General features: G+C 28.6%; 1 non-coding gene across 1 annotated transcript; it reads right to left on the bottom strand.

Moving 5' to 3' along the window:
- Positions 1-1,100: 1,100 nt before the first annotated feature.
- Positions 1,101-2,620, bottom strand: LOC100241706 (uncharacterized). The gene is made up of 2 exons (XR_009465920.1): positions 1,893-2,620; positions 1,101-1,732 (listed from the first exon to the last, which is right to left on the bottom strand). It is a non-coding gene; the product is annotated as an uncharacterized LOC100241706 (transcript).
- Positions 2,621-15,464: the final 12,844 nt, after the last annotated feature.

Below are 15,464 nucleotides of genomic sequence, written 5' to 3'. Positions count from 1 at the left end.
TTCAAAATTTTGAAAGTCACTTTCAAAATTTACCAATCACTTAAATTGTACTTGGTTTGGAAAACATTTTCTAGTTTCATTTTCTAAAAACAAATTTTATTCTTTATTTTCCTTTTCTTCAAAATATGTTTAATTAAGAAAAATAAAAACTAATTTTAGAAATAAAACTTGTAAAATCTTGTTTGGTTTTGAGTCTTCACTAACGTGAAAAAAATGATAAAAAGAAATATAATTAAAATTTTTATATAATACATACGACAAAATATTAACAATATTATTAAAAACAAAAAGAAGATGATTTTTATATAATAACGTCTTCCTTTTTAAAAATAAAAAAATAAAAAAATGTTTAAATGAATATTTAAGTTTTAATCTTACTCAAAATGTTGTTAATCTTTATTGTACTCCCATCTACCTTCATTCAACATCTTTTCTTATGTTAATTTTCAAACAACATTAATGGCTTATTTGTTTGAGTCTTCAAGCTAAATTTGTGGTCTAAAAAATGAGCTTATAACATGGGCGTGTTTGACTCGTCAATGCAATTAAAGGTCCATAACCATCCCTTATTAAATGCCATTTTGATGAAACATTTTTCTATATGTATGTTGGTGTCGTCTAAAAGTATCCGACTCTTATTAATTAAGGAAATGAGACTTCCGCCAGACTTCCCTATCGCTATTCAATGTTGGCATACCAAAAATTATTTTATTTTATTTTATTTTCCAAAACATCCTCAATATGAACATGGAAAGTAGAAGGTGGGCAGAGTAAATGTGGATTATATAAAGCCAACCCAGTTTCAAAAGTGAGGCTTGTTCACGTGAGATTCGAGTCTAATATGATATTCAACCACCCTTGAAATAAGGGTAGTATGGTAACCGACGACTGCATTCATTTCAAAACAAACTAGGTCAATGCCCCTCAAAATCCCACAACTGCCAACTTAAATGGCTTCTAACTTACCATTATTTGAAATTTCTTTTCAAATATTTCTCATCAGTAATATGTATGCATGACGATGAGTTTATTTTGGTGATTTTTTTCTGCCTCTGCGCTTAGTTGATGGGAAGATGGAGGAAAAGATGCTACTTGGGATGTTTGGTTAATTCTTAAGGAGGAAAGCATAAAACTAGTTTTGGTTGCAAAGATGACATGGGAAAAGAGAAGAAAATTCTAAAGCTTACATTACCCAACTCAATTCCGACTTTTCTTTTTCTTTCCTGAGTCTAATGGGCAACTAAACCCATGATAGAGAAAAGCAGAAGGAAAGCTCTCGGAATGAAAACTAAAAATTAACAAAAAAAAAAAATCCTAAAAACTAGGAGGAGGTGGAGAAGTCGTTAAGGCGCACCATGAAGCAGGGTCCATGTGAGATCCTCAGTTTCTGGTTTGTTTGGTGTCTTCTTCATTGAGGAAATCAAGCAAAACGGTGCTCTTGCATTTGGGGCATTTCCGATCCACCTCTGATAGCATCACATACAAGAGGCATCTGGGACACCCCACAAGAACCATGGAAGTTGCCTCAGGACTGTTCAATTGGTGGGGGTGGGTCTGGGTCTCTTCCGAGCTCAGCTCCATCGAAACGCATGAGCTCCTGGGCGACACCTCTGAAGAAGCCGACAACTTTGGCGATTCCACTTGGGGATTCGCCCTTGGTGGCGACAGGTTCAGCTTCAAATCCAGCGGAGGATTGGCCTTTCTCTTCATATTTCTCTATCCTCTGCTTTACCTGTCTTGAAACAAAACCCAATAAATTAACAAGAAAGAGTGAGAACAAAAATGCATATATTTGAATCCAGGAGTAACCCAAGGTTACCGATGGAACAGTGAACAATTAACCTTCAATAAGAGATGGTTTTGTGACAATAGAAACAAATTATCTAGATTACCTTAAGAGTTAAGATCAAGAAACTCTGGCCAACCAAATGGAAGAGATGACTGTTGGAGTAATTCAATGGAAGAAGAATCAGAAATAGAAATCAAAAAGAGAAACAGGCTCAATGGTAGCTAGCTACCCCACAATCGACCTGGGGTCCTTGTGTCTGCTGTGATTGGACCTATAAGCCTACTATATATACTGAATCGGAGAGGGATGAGGTTAGCTCTAATTAATTCTTAATTAAATGTATGGGGAGGAGGAGGGTGTGGAGAAGTTATAGAGAGATGAGGATTGAATAGAAGAAACAACTGGTAGAAGACCAGTGTAAATTGATGGCAGGAACGTGTAGTAATTAAGTGATAAAATAAAAATAAAATCACAAGATGTTCTGCAGTTGCAGGTAGGATTGTTCAAAGAAAATTGCAGTAAATTCTACAACCACAAAGGCTATTTGGTAGTCCTCATTCATTGCTGAGATTGTTGGTTTGCTCGCATATAATTGTTCATACGTACATCACAACCCCAAAATGGAACCCCAGAGACACCTAACAGCTATCACAGAATTAAAAGTATACATAATTAATTACCAGTCAGCTAGCTTGGGTGCAGATCCAATTTGGCATGTCCTTCTTTCCTCAACCGAACTAAACAAAAATAGCAACTCAGGCTGCCCGGTCTTTCCGTTTATCTCATGGAGAAGAATATTGACTTTAGGCTTAGCAAAATTGGACTATTGACTCGTGGAAATTATCTCCTAAATCGCTTACAAATCCCAGTCAAAGTAGTTATATTGTGGACGTGGATGTGAATGTGGGTGTCTATATAAATAAAAGTGTGGTTGTTGAGCTGCAAAACTTAGGAGTAATTTGACCATCTAGAGATATTTGGACACGTTTTCATTGAAAACTGTGTGTCTGAAAATTAATTTATGATATGATTTGGCATAGATGCATTGCATTGCGTATCCTAGAGGCTAGATTTCTAATGCATCAATTAAAATTTGCTTTATCCAACTGAAAAAATATGTAGAAATTAAACAGTAGAGGGGGTGATTAAATGAGTTGTAATGGAGAACCTAATAGTGGGAAGCAGTAATAAATAAAAAGATAAATATGGGGTAGCTACAGGATTGGTGGTTATGCAGGTGGCATATGACTAGTTGAGGATGTTATTAATGAATTATTATGAGCCAGTATTTTCAGGCAACTCGGTTCAACCACCTCATTAAATCTTAAAGAAGAAACATCTTTCCTGGTTATGGCTATGGCTATGTTGCCATGAGATCGCCCACATCAACTTCACCTCTTGGACTCAAGTTTTGTGATGTCAATAAATGTTGCATCAAATATCATTTTCATCTTCAGCTTCATCGCTTCAACTCAATTCAGCTCCTTTGCCCATTTAAAAATTTACTCATTCTGAACTATAAAAATAAAAAAATAAAAAGAAGACCTATTCAGGCTGGATTGGCATATTTTTAGTGCTGCTTGTTTTACTTCTGACACGAAAAGTAAGAAATTGCTGAAAAAATATTCCTAGTGTACTAAAAATTAATGGAAGGAGATCTATTTTGGTTTAAAGTATTTCAATTCCTTTATGTGATGAACTGATAATTGCAGACAAAAATCATCAATATCAATTGCAATGTGATCAAGTCATTTGCAGTGGAGGGGAGTGGAGTTCACTTCCATCTCAAACCAATAAATTTCATTTATTGTAATTCTGAATCATTTTATTGACAATTCACCCAAATCATCATAAACCTCCTGTGACTCCAAGTCCATTATGTTGCTAATTAAATTTCAGCAACGTTCCGTAAGTCTCTGCTACTACGGTTTGACCACCGTTTGACCTATTAACACTTCAACCATGTTTCTGCTACTACTTTTTGAGTACACTTTGACCTATTAACACTTCAACCATCCAACTTAAATATTTGTAAGATTTTATTTTTTCATTTTGGAAAATCTTTTTCTTTGTAATAAGGGAATAATTCCACAACTGTAACAATGGACATAATTTATTGAGTGATTTGATTAATATTGAGGATTTTTTTTTCCCTACATTTTTGTGAAAATCATACTTAAAGTTCCAAGATTTTATTATTGAATTTTAATCATTTTAACTAATTTAGGTGAAGTATTATTAGTGTTAACATTAAAAGAATGGAAAGAAAATTTTTATCGATATATTACTTGTTAATTGTAGAATTCAATCTTTTTTTATTTTATAGTTAATTTCATTTACCTCTCCTGAGGTTTCAGTTAAATATATCTAACCCCACAAATTTAAAATTTCATCATGCACATTCCTTATTTTAAACGAGAGAAAAGTTAAAGGGAAAATAAGAAATGAAAAGGATATTTAATGAAATTTTAAATCTATGAAAATTAGATGTATGAAGTTGTAACCCAAAAAAGATGAATAAAATTAACCCTTTATTTTTTTTTTTTATCTCATTTAGATTGCTATATACTTAGAATTAGGGAGAGAAAATCCTAACCCAATGTCTAATTATGTAAAGCAATAAAGGTAATAAAAGTCAATTTGTTTAATATGAAAATAGCTCTATCTACCATATTTATGATCTTATGATAAAATTTAAGTCATCGAATGAAAATACAAAAATTTATTTATAAATTTAAAATGACATGTAAATTGAATATAAAATAATAAAAATAAATTATATAAAAATGTTACATATTTAATAAATATCGATTCGAGACCAGAGTTTTGATCCAAAATAATATATTGAAAAAAAAAATCTAAAAAATAAACTTGTTTTCAAAATAATGTCCAACCTAGTGCGCCTGTGATATATAAGTTCATGTCATAAAACCATAATTGGTGACTACGATTTTGAATTCTTTTAAAAATGGTCAAAACCGTAATTACCAACTGCAATTTAAACTTTAATTTGATATAAAAATATATATTTTTTAATTTTATTAAAACAATTGGCACTATATTTAATATAAATATAATTAGTTAATTAAAATAAAATATAATAATTTATATATATTTAAAATAAATAAATTATAAAAGCCTATTTAGAAATATATATATATATATATATAAATTATTATATTAATTAATAATTTTTTTTATATATTATATGTAAGTGGTATATAATATCACATATATATAAAAGTTTAATGTAAATTTAAAATTTATCATATTTTTATTTAAATATATGAATAAATTATTATCATATCGATATGATATTATAAAATTAAATTAAAATATGATAACTTTTAAACTTAAATTGAACTTATATACATGTGATATTATATACCACTTACACATAGTATATAAAAAATTATTAATTAATATAATAATTTATATTATTTGTTTTTTAATAGGTTTTCATAATTTATTATATTTTATTTATATTTAAATATTATTAACTAAATATATTTAAATTAAATATAGTGCCTATTGTTTTAATAAAATTTTAAAAATAATATTTTTATATCAAATTAAAAATATCAATGATTTAATTTCATATATTATTACTTTTTAAATAATAAAATAAGTTTATTTAAAATCAAAATAATATAATATTTTTATTTAAAAAAATTAAAGTTATATATATATATATATATATATATATAAAGTTAAAACTGCAGTCGGTGACTATAACTTTAACCATTTTTAAAAAAATTCAAAATCATAGTCATCAATTATAGTTTTAAATTTAAAGTTAAAATAGTGGTTGGTGACTATGGTTTTTAACCATATTAAAAAAATAAAACTGTAGTCACCAAGTACAGTTTTATAACATGACAACTTATATGACATGATGTATTAATTGAACATTATTTTGGAAACAAGTTTGTTGTGTGGATATTTTTTTGGATGTACTATTTTGGGTCAAAACTCATGACAGGTCTCAACAATTATCAAAACCACCGGTAGAGGCCAAGCCAAAATACCATCGTGATGTATTCTGACTCCACGTCTGCGTACCAAATATCTCCGGACGTCATTGAATCAGACTGCAGAAAATCTGCTTCTTTAAAATATATTTAATTCGTTATTAATTTTATTACACCAAAATGATCTCCAAGATCAAAGAAAGGCCTGATATTTAATAGACACAATTAATGATAATCTACTTCTATTGAACAAATATTTAGTTCGAATTTATGAAGGCCACCAGATTAAGCTGAGCAAACATGGACAGTCTTATCCACATATGAATGTGATGGACGCATATGATTCGGTTGGCCATTTCTTTCAGAGTATGGTATCTTTGTTAAATTTTTGACAGAGCGATGATTTTCGTAGTTTATTGTAAGCAACTGATCAAATTATTAGTTATTGGCAGTTGGGTAGATCACGTAACCATAAATTACCATAAGTTACTCAACTCTATTCAGTTTAATGAATGACATGTTTGGTGGGTGGGAAAAATGGAAAATAGACCGTTTCTAGAAAGGGTTAAGTTAGCCCAAAAATATAATTTTTTGTCCATAAGTTTAGAGCCCTATGGGCTTAAATTTTGGTTTATAGGCCTTAGGGTATTTCAGATCCAAGATGAAGAGGAGAAGTAATTTTTTTTTTCTTTAAAGATAACGTGAAAAGTAAAAGTTTTATTTCAAAATATATTCCAATACAATTGTTATTTTGGTTTCACAATGAAAAAGAAAAAAAATAATAAAAAAGTATATAAATAAATAAAAGATGTTTAGGTGAATTTAGAATTCAAAATTCTTAAACATAAGGTTATTTTGATGAAGGCTTGAGAAGAAGTAAACCCTATGATGAAAGTTTGAATTTGGTGGAAATATATTGTATTTTTATAATTTTTATTTTTAGAGGGTACGAGCAAAAAATGTGTTAGTAGCGTATGATCAAATTCCACGTTGTAGAATTGTTGTAGGTGAATCCATAGGGCACGTTACATGACTATAGGACTAGTGTAGGGAAACATTAAAAATGGTATAAGGGGTGACGAAAATTTATTATTTTAGGGATGAATAATAATATGATGTTGTTTGGGAATAGTAGGTATTCTTTTTTTAACTCACGGAGGTTGCAGAAAATTTTTGGTGTGGTTTTGAGCATAATAGGTTTTCGTTTATATAGATTGCAAGTTTGAGGTATAAAAGAATTAATATGGATGATTAGATGTCTTAGAAAAGAAGTTTGAGTAAATTGTTTAGAAAATAAAGTTAAGTTGGCCTAAGTAATCAAAATATTGGATATGTTATGAGATGAATTAATTTACCTAATTTTGTTACATGGTTAAATAATAAATAAATATATACTTAGAGTATAAACTTTATCAAAATTTTAGGTTAAAAGATTTTATTAAATCTTTGAAGTGATTCATAGAAGATTTCTACCATTTTGTTCTTTGAGATTCAACCATAAGGAAAATTTGTAAAAATATGATTTTTGCTATAAATGATCAAGTATATTTTTTTTATAAATTGAGAAAAATGTTTAAATAAGTTTGAAGTATTGAAATTGGAAAATTATTTTTGACTTGATTATATTTTTGCGTATATTTTGATTATCTGGTTTTAGTCAATAAGGAAAAAGATGTTGATCTTTATCATGTTGGGTGCGGGCAATGATTCTACTCATCAACAAGTAAGGAACATTTAAGGCTAGCCAGTCCTATAAGTTCAACTATGATTGACACTTTTGTAAGTTTGGTCATTTTATTAGCAACCAATTTTTTTTTTTTTTAATATATGCATATTTATTAAAAAAAAAATGATTTGATACTTTTATAAAAATAGCACATGTAATACAAGTATGAACTTGCAGTTTTTATGTGTGTTTTCACTCAATGACAAGATTTAGTTTTTATTTTTGAAAAAAAAAAAAGTTGAATCACTACTTACTTTAATTTATGTTTTAAAGAGAAAACAAAATTTGGAAAAACTACAAGTTTGAAAACCAAAAAGGAATCTGGGGTCAAGTTACCTGTCGAGAAGGTAATGTAATGAGCCATAACAACCCTCTAAACATGTATCCCCACAGTTTCTACTAAACAAATGGAGGAATTATGACAATTGACCAATTAATCATAGATATAAAAAAGCAGTATGCAAATATATACAACAAAGCCAAATAAAGACAAGTTACAAAAATATACAATATAAACAATGAGAGAATTACATAAAGTGATTTATTAGATTAATTAAAAAAACGAGTTTAATTATTTCTAAATATTACAACATTTTCAAGAAATTTCAAAAGAATTTATTTATATTAAAAATTGTTGATTTCAATTTATTTATTTATAAAAGATTTGATCTTTTATTCAAGTTCAAATTTACTTTCAAAATAACTTTTAGAAAATTTTATTTATTTGTGCTAAAAGAATGAAATTTTACAAATTTGTTTTCAAAAAATATTTCAAATCAAATTTTATTTAAAAAGGTATGTTTACAAATTATTTATTTTTTTTTACAAATTTGTTTATAAAAAAATATTCTAATTTGATTTTATTTGCAAAGGAATTGATTTTTATTATTTTTATTGAAGACAAGATTCTACAATTTTATTCAAAAAAAAAAATTATCAACTAAATTTCTATTTAGGAAAAATGGTTTTACCGATAGGGGTTTTCACTAGTTTATTTACAAAACGAAAGTTTCAATTCAAGTTTATTTATTTATTTATTTATTTTTACCTATTTATTAAGAAAACCTTCAATTCAATTTCCTACCCAATACCAAAAAGAGGTTGACAAATTTATTAAAAGAAAAGTGATTTTTAGGAATTTATTTAGAAACGAAAATTTACAAATTTATTATTTTTAAAAGGGATTCCAAATTTGTTAAGAAATATATATATATTTTTTAATCTCATCTAGAAAGTGAGTTGTTTACCAATTTATTAAAATAAGAATCTTTCAATTCAATTTTTATTTACAAGGTTTTGAAAAGAATTTCAATATTATTTTAAGAAATGTAAAAATAGTCTTTAACTTTATTTTTGTGAAAATAAATTTTTTGAATTTTATTATTCTTGAGAAAAGATTTTCTTGCTTTGAGAGAAAAAGATGATTTGGCAACTTTATTTAAAAAAAGAAAAAAAGGTTTCCTGTTTTTTAATTCAACAAAAGGGTTATATAATTTTATTTTATTTTAAAAAAATAAATTTCCATTTTATTTAAAAGAATTTTGTAATTTCACCTTAAAGACATGTTTGTTATTTTTATTGAAAGGCTATATTTAACCGTTTTTATTTAAAAATCATTTTGGACAATTTATTAAAAACAAATTTATGAATTTTTATGAAAAATAAAAAATAATTTTCTGGACTTTATTTTATTAAAAAAAACTGGATAGCTTTAAAAATAAATGCAGGACTTTATTTTTATTTTATAAAAACGTTTTGGACTTTTTTTTTAAATAAAATAAAATTCTATGCTTTATTTTTTTTTTAATTTAAAAAATGATTTATACATAGATGAACAAACAAAACAACAATAATAAAAAGGAAATAAACTATAATAAGCATAAACAAACACAAATAAAAAAAAACTTAAAACAGTTATATACCAACATAATGTTTAAAATGAATAGAAATCAATAAAAAAATATGTATATTCATGAATAGAATATTCACAAGTAAAATAATGAAAATAAGTAAAACATTCAACCACATATACATATATACAAAAACTATTTACAAGAATTAATGAAAACGATAGAGGAAAAGGGTATGCACCTAGATACGAGCAAAAACAACTCCAATGCCTTCCCAACTCCCAAACGGATAGCTCCCAAATCAAGATACAATATATATATATATAAAAGCTCTCCCTCACCAAAAATACAAAAATAAATAATTAGAGAGAAAGAGAAAAAGAGAGAAATCCCTAGAAGAAAAAAGAGTTGTCTTCCTACTGTCTAAGGTTTTGTGCCCTTAGTCTCTCCGTGCATTAGGCCTTTCATATGTTTGAAGTGTCCATAAATAATTAAAATTAATAAATAAACAAAAAATAAAAAAGTGAAAAAAAATGAAATTTAAAATATTTTCATGAAAATGTAACTAGCATATGTAAAAAAAAAAAAAAAAGAAGGTCAAACATAGTGTTATTAGAGGTAAAATGAAGAAGGGCAAAAAAAAAAAAAGGTGATATGTTGCTTCGCTGTGTGTCAAACTTAAAAGGAATTGACAAGAATGATGTTCTTTTGACTTGTCATATTAGGGTTAAAAAAACACAAAAGAAAAAAAAAGTTGGATTAGTTGGCTTGTGGAAAAGAAGAGTTGGAGGGTAATTTTGGAATTTTAATAATATTACTATTAGAGTGGATGTTTGTTGAATTATTTTGTAAAAGTTCTTTAAAAATCTATATTTTTTAGGGTAGAGTACCTTGACATGATTCTTCCTAGAAAAAAAAAACCATAGGCAACAAAGAGAAGGGAAATCCTCTTTGCAAAGATCGTCTTTATACTCCATCTCACCATGTTTGGTTGACCATATATAGAATGATATAAGGTAAGGGAGGAGATATAATATCTTATCCCATGTTTGGTTGGTGATGGGATATGATAAATTCTTTTCACTTATCCTATCCTATGTTTAACTAAATATGAGATAGAATAAGTGGTATGATATGTTATTTTTATTTATTTATTTATTTATTTTTATCCATTCTATGTGAAATATGTTAATCCCATATTAAGATGTGAGATATGCATATCTCATATATCATAAATTTATTTATTTATTTATTTATTTATCAATTTTTAAATTTTTTTTTATATATTCATTTTGCAAAATATTTTTTTTATAATAAATTAAATTTATGATTAAAAAAAAACTAAAAAAATTTCTAAACTAATATTAATATAATATATAAATGATTTTTATATATTTAATAACATAATATAAATTATTTATTTATAAAGTTTAGATATTTTAATAATGAATATTGTTAAATATAAGAGAAATTTTAATTTTTTAAATAGAAAATATTAGAATGCGATATAATTTTTATTTTGAAAATAACATATATTTTATATTATGTTTTTTTTATTCATTTCACAAATTAAATATAAACACAATATAACATAACATATCCCATTGGATATGTTACCTTAGAATATCATATTCATACGATATGTATATATAAAGATATCATATCCCATTGGAAATCATATCTTAAGATATGTATTTCTTATATAATGAGATATGATATCATAGGATATCCATATCTTATTATATTATTTCCCGTCAACCAAACGTAGCCTCTTTGTATCCTACAAATGGTGGAATAAAAATTCATTTATACATGAGGAATTTGAGCATCTTCATTGGCGTCGTCTATAGGAAAATCTAAACTTTCCTTGCTTAGTTAGAACAAAAAACCATGATGAAGGACCAAGAATGAAGCTTGACAGTCCAAGGGGATTTGAATGTCAAGTCTACTACCATTCAACTTCTAAAATCTTCAATTAAAGAACTATAAACAACAATAACAATAACAACAACAACAACAACAACAACGTGAGCATCAATGACAAATGGAATCCATGATGCATCTACTCACCTTTTCCAAGGGACTTTTCCTTTCATTCTTTTCATTTTTCAAATATTTCTTCAATCATTTTTATCTTGTTTGAAATTCAAGAAAAGATTAGCTTTGAAGTTTCAAGAATGTGGGTAACTAACCTCTCTATTATCTCTTTGTTTTAGCTTTTTGTGACACAACTTGTGATTAGTTATTCCTTAAGACTAAAGAAAATCAAATATGGATTGGAATAACAACTTAAGACCCTTTGTTTCATGTCAAGAGAGCAATTTTTGAATATGATGGAGTTCTAGAGAAATATTTATCCCTAAAATCTATAGCCTTAGGTTCTACGACCTAAGCCTTAGGTGCTACGACTAAGTGCAATGACCTAGTAGATCAAAATCTAAACAAATCTAAAGAGTACAACCTCATGAGCCCTTGATCTCTATATCACCTCAAGTAAATAGGTAAACCCAAAAACCTGACTTGACTACTTATTCTTTGACTAAATGGAGTAAAAAAAGTCAAAAGTTGAAACATCTGAAAAATACAACCTCAAAAGCTAAACAGTGATGAAAAAGTGTCTACTACTAAATGACATATTAAAAGAGGCTTCATTTCACAATTAAGGGAACCAACTTCATTTTTTTTCCAATTGTAAATAAGTTTGTACTAAAAACTCGAAGAGAATCTTTGTATTTTTAGTGGTCATACCTAAAAATATTCACATAACAAGTGAAACAAGTATGGAAGGTGGAGCTTCCAAGTTCAACAACTACTAAATAATAGAAGGTGGTTAGAGACCTAGTTGCAAGCAAAAGGTACAAAAAATCAAATGACCTTTAACTTAAGCATCCAGAGGTACTTCATTCTCAAGACTAACAAAACATCTCGACCTAATGACTTGACTAGAAAGTGATGGAAAAGCTAAAGCATTGCAAATATTGGGAGTGGAGAAAGGCTATAGAACCTAACACCATTGCATCACATAACATAGGGTTATATCTATTTGATACTTTCGGTGGTTGTAAATGGAACGTTGTGTAACAAAGATATGGCTAATGGGTGCATGAAGTGATTATGTGTTCTTCAAGATGGACTATTGGAAGAGGAAAGTCCTCTCTAATGAAACTCTCCATATGAAAACTCTATGTATTTATTTGCATATATACTTGAAAGCTCCAGCAAAACATCATCCATAAAAGACTGAAACTAGTACATTAAGAAGCTCAACAAGTTGACAGTTGATCTTTATCAAAACAACCACCCAAAACATTTTGCATCTTGTTCAGGTTGCTTGGAAGTTTATGTTAGGATAGAACCCTTAAAAATATGACATGTTGTAATAAATTTGGAATTTTTTATTTATTTAATCATGTTCCAGTTTTACTTTTATCTATCCTTATTCCATGTATTATACTTTATGTGTATTTTTGTTTGCATTTTTTACATTGTATCTGACTTGGGTGCATTAGGAGTTGTATAAAAGATTTAAGTCATGGGTTCCTTGCAAATAAATGACTTGTTCACAACTGGTTCATGAGTCTAGGCAACCCATTAGAGGTTGTAGTACATTACCTTCTAATTGAAGGAATGATTGGTCTTAGCTATCGGGATGAATTTTATGTGGTAAGTATACTAGTATATATGGTTACGTATTGGACAAGACCTACGGTGAGTCATGACTTAAAGTTATCAAGTAGTCATGACCTCACCAAGTTGCTTCATTTTGTTGTCTCTCAACCTTGGGAGAATATTGAGTTTATGCTAAAGTAACAGTGACTTTGACTTATGGGTGAGATCGTAAGCTCATCATATATTCCATATGGATTGGATTACTGTGGATGGAAACCGGTAGCAATAGGTATTCTCGATAGAAGCACTATGATATCTCATAAGATTGAGATAGTGTGTCTCATTGGGGATCTTAAAGAGGTGTGTTTATGGAAACTATGGTCATAGTAGTTCCTTAAGTGAAACTTGACATAGGCTCTTTGAGAGTTAAAACATGTCAGTTGAATATATAATAGGAGGATCTACAACTTAAGGATAGTAGAGGTAGTCTTGAAAGGCTGATAGCTTTCACCTTGTTAAACTATAGACAAAAGTTCATGGGGAGATTGAACATAATAGATAGTAGGTCACGAACCTAGACACGTAATGTCTCATTGTTATTTATATAGGATACTAGAATTCAGTTGATTTTCTATAGTGGAATATTGAATCAACTTTAGAATTGGATTTTGAGGGAGCCAATACTCCTATGGGTCCCAATGGTCCTTGTTTTGAACTCATATACCTTATTGGTATGAATTATGAGGGTTAGATTGACTCTAGGTTCACTTTTGTGCATAAGGGAGTTTTGGTAATTACTTAAGGTTGCATAGGGGTAAGTGAACTAGGTATTTGGATTGAGTTAATTGATTAATTAGTAGGCCCTATTGGGTTAATTAATCAATTAGGACCAAATTTGGGTTGTGTGCCAAGAACAAGGTTGAGTCATTGAACGGAAAATTGTGAGTTTACGAGACTTCCAACAACTTCAAGGTCATTTTCAACACTTGGAATTTAAGGTTTGGGAACATCCAAACCTAAAGGTTAGTACTTTAACCCTAAAAGATCAATTTTTAAAAAATTGGTATTGCTTTCGTTGCTTAATCTAAGAAGCCAACAATTTACTTAACCTCATATCTGCTCAACATACATATGTTAGAAATTCCTGATTTTTTCTTTTGGGCAAAACTTGCTCATAGTTTTATGCTTGACCAAAGGTGCTTGTATGGAATTGAGAGGCTATAAAAGTTACCAATAATATATAGAGGACACATAATTTGAAGCAATTCAGGCATTAAAAAATTAGATATACCATAAGAAGTCATCCAATTTACCCAACCTCAATAAGAAGCCATAAAAAACATGAGAATGAAATTAATGTCAGCTCACAAATGCATAAGCTAAACACAAGGAAATCTTATCACCTAAGTAAGTGGTCAACTGAAGTCTAGATAAGTCTTCTCTAACTCATTTACTTTATTTGAAAAAGGAAGATAGTGAAAAGAAAACATCTTATAAATTAGGAAAACCACCCAACTAAAAACCTAAGGCCAAGTTAGTCTTAAAACAAAGACTCTTACTTATAATCTAGCAAAAAACAAATGGTCAAGGTAAATGACTAGAAAAGATCTAAAGATATTCCTTCTAAAAAACTTGAAGGAAACCCTGACCTCAAACTCTATCTTTTTGTGTTTATCCACCTAGTCTAGGATGTCTTTTTGCTAAGCCAACCTCTACACTTTCGGGTATAGGTTGTACTTGTATGCGTTATGTCAAACTGTACCTTCAAGTATGGGTCAACTTTGCACTATACCAATTTTATCTTTGGGCATCGGTTATCCCTATTGCAAAACCTTTAATAATAAAAAAAAATCCTTACATATGCATTCCAATAAAAAAGTTGAATTGTTGTTTAAACCAAAATGATCGTTTCCATCCATTCTAGTATATAGAAAGCTTAGCTTGAATCTTTTCTACTCTTCACTTTAGAAACATTACTAATTCCATTAATTGCATGTAAACTAAATAACTGAACTTGTTTGTTGACTTATGACGTATGAACTATTTCAAGATAGGGTAGACTATAAAATGAGTCCACCTTATGACAAGATCATTCAAACACCATATCGGAAATTTCATGCTAGCATGTAATGAGAACTTCTTAATTAGAACCAACAAGTTAAAAAATCTAGCAAAGAGGTAGGCCTTAGTAGAAACACATCCAAGAGCCTCATCTAGGAGGGAAGAAAAAAGTTAATGCATCAACAAACCTTTATTGGTGAAATATGACATTGGAACTTTACAACAAATAGCTTAAGATTTGTGTGCTACCTATTTATATTACATCCTAGTCGTGGTTGGTGACCTAAAAAAAGGTACATTACCTATATAGAGCTAAGGTAGACCCATGATTGCATAATAAGTGACATTCCCAAATCGATTCCTTTCGATGAAAAATATATTTGCTATTATAGAAAGTCTCGTAGACCCATGATTTTTGGCCCGATGGTTCTTCCTTGATCTTAGCACACTTTTGATAG

This window comes from Vitis vinifera, chromosome 6 (genome assembly GCF_030704535.1).
Source record: "Vitis vinifera cultivar Pinot Noir 40024 chromosome 6, ASM3070453v1".
NCBI classification, from domain to species: domain Eukaryota; kingdom Viridiplantae; phylum Streptophyta; class Magnoliopsida; order Vitales; family Vitaceae; genus Vitis; species Vitis vinifera.
The sequence above is the reverse complement of the archived record's forward strand: the minus strand, read 5'-3'. Positions and strand labels throughout refer to the sequence as shown.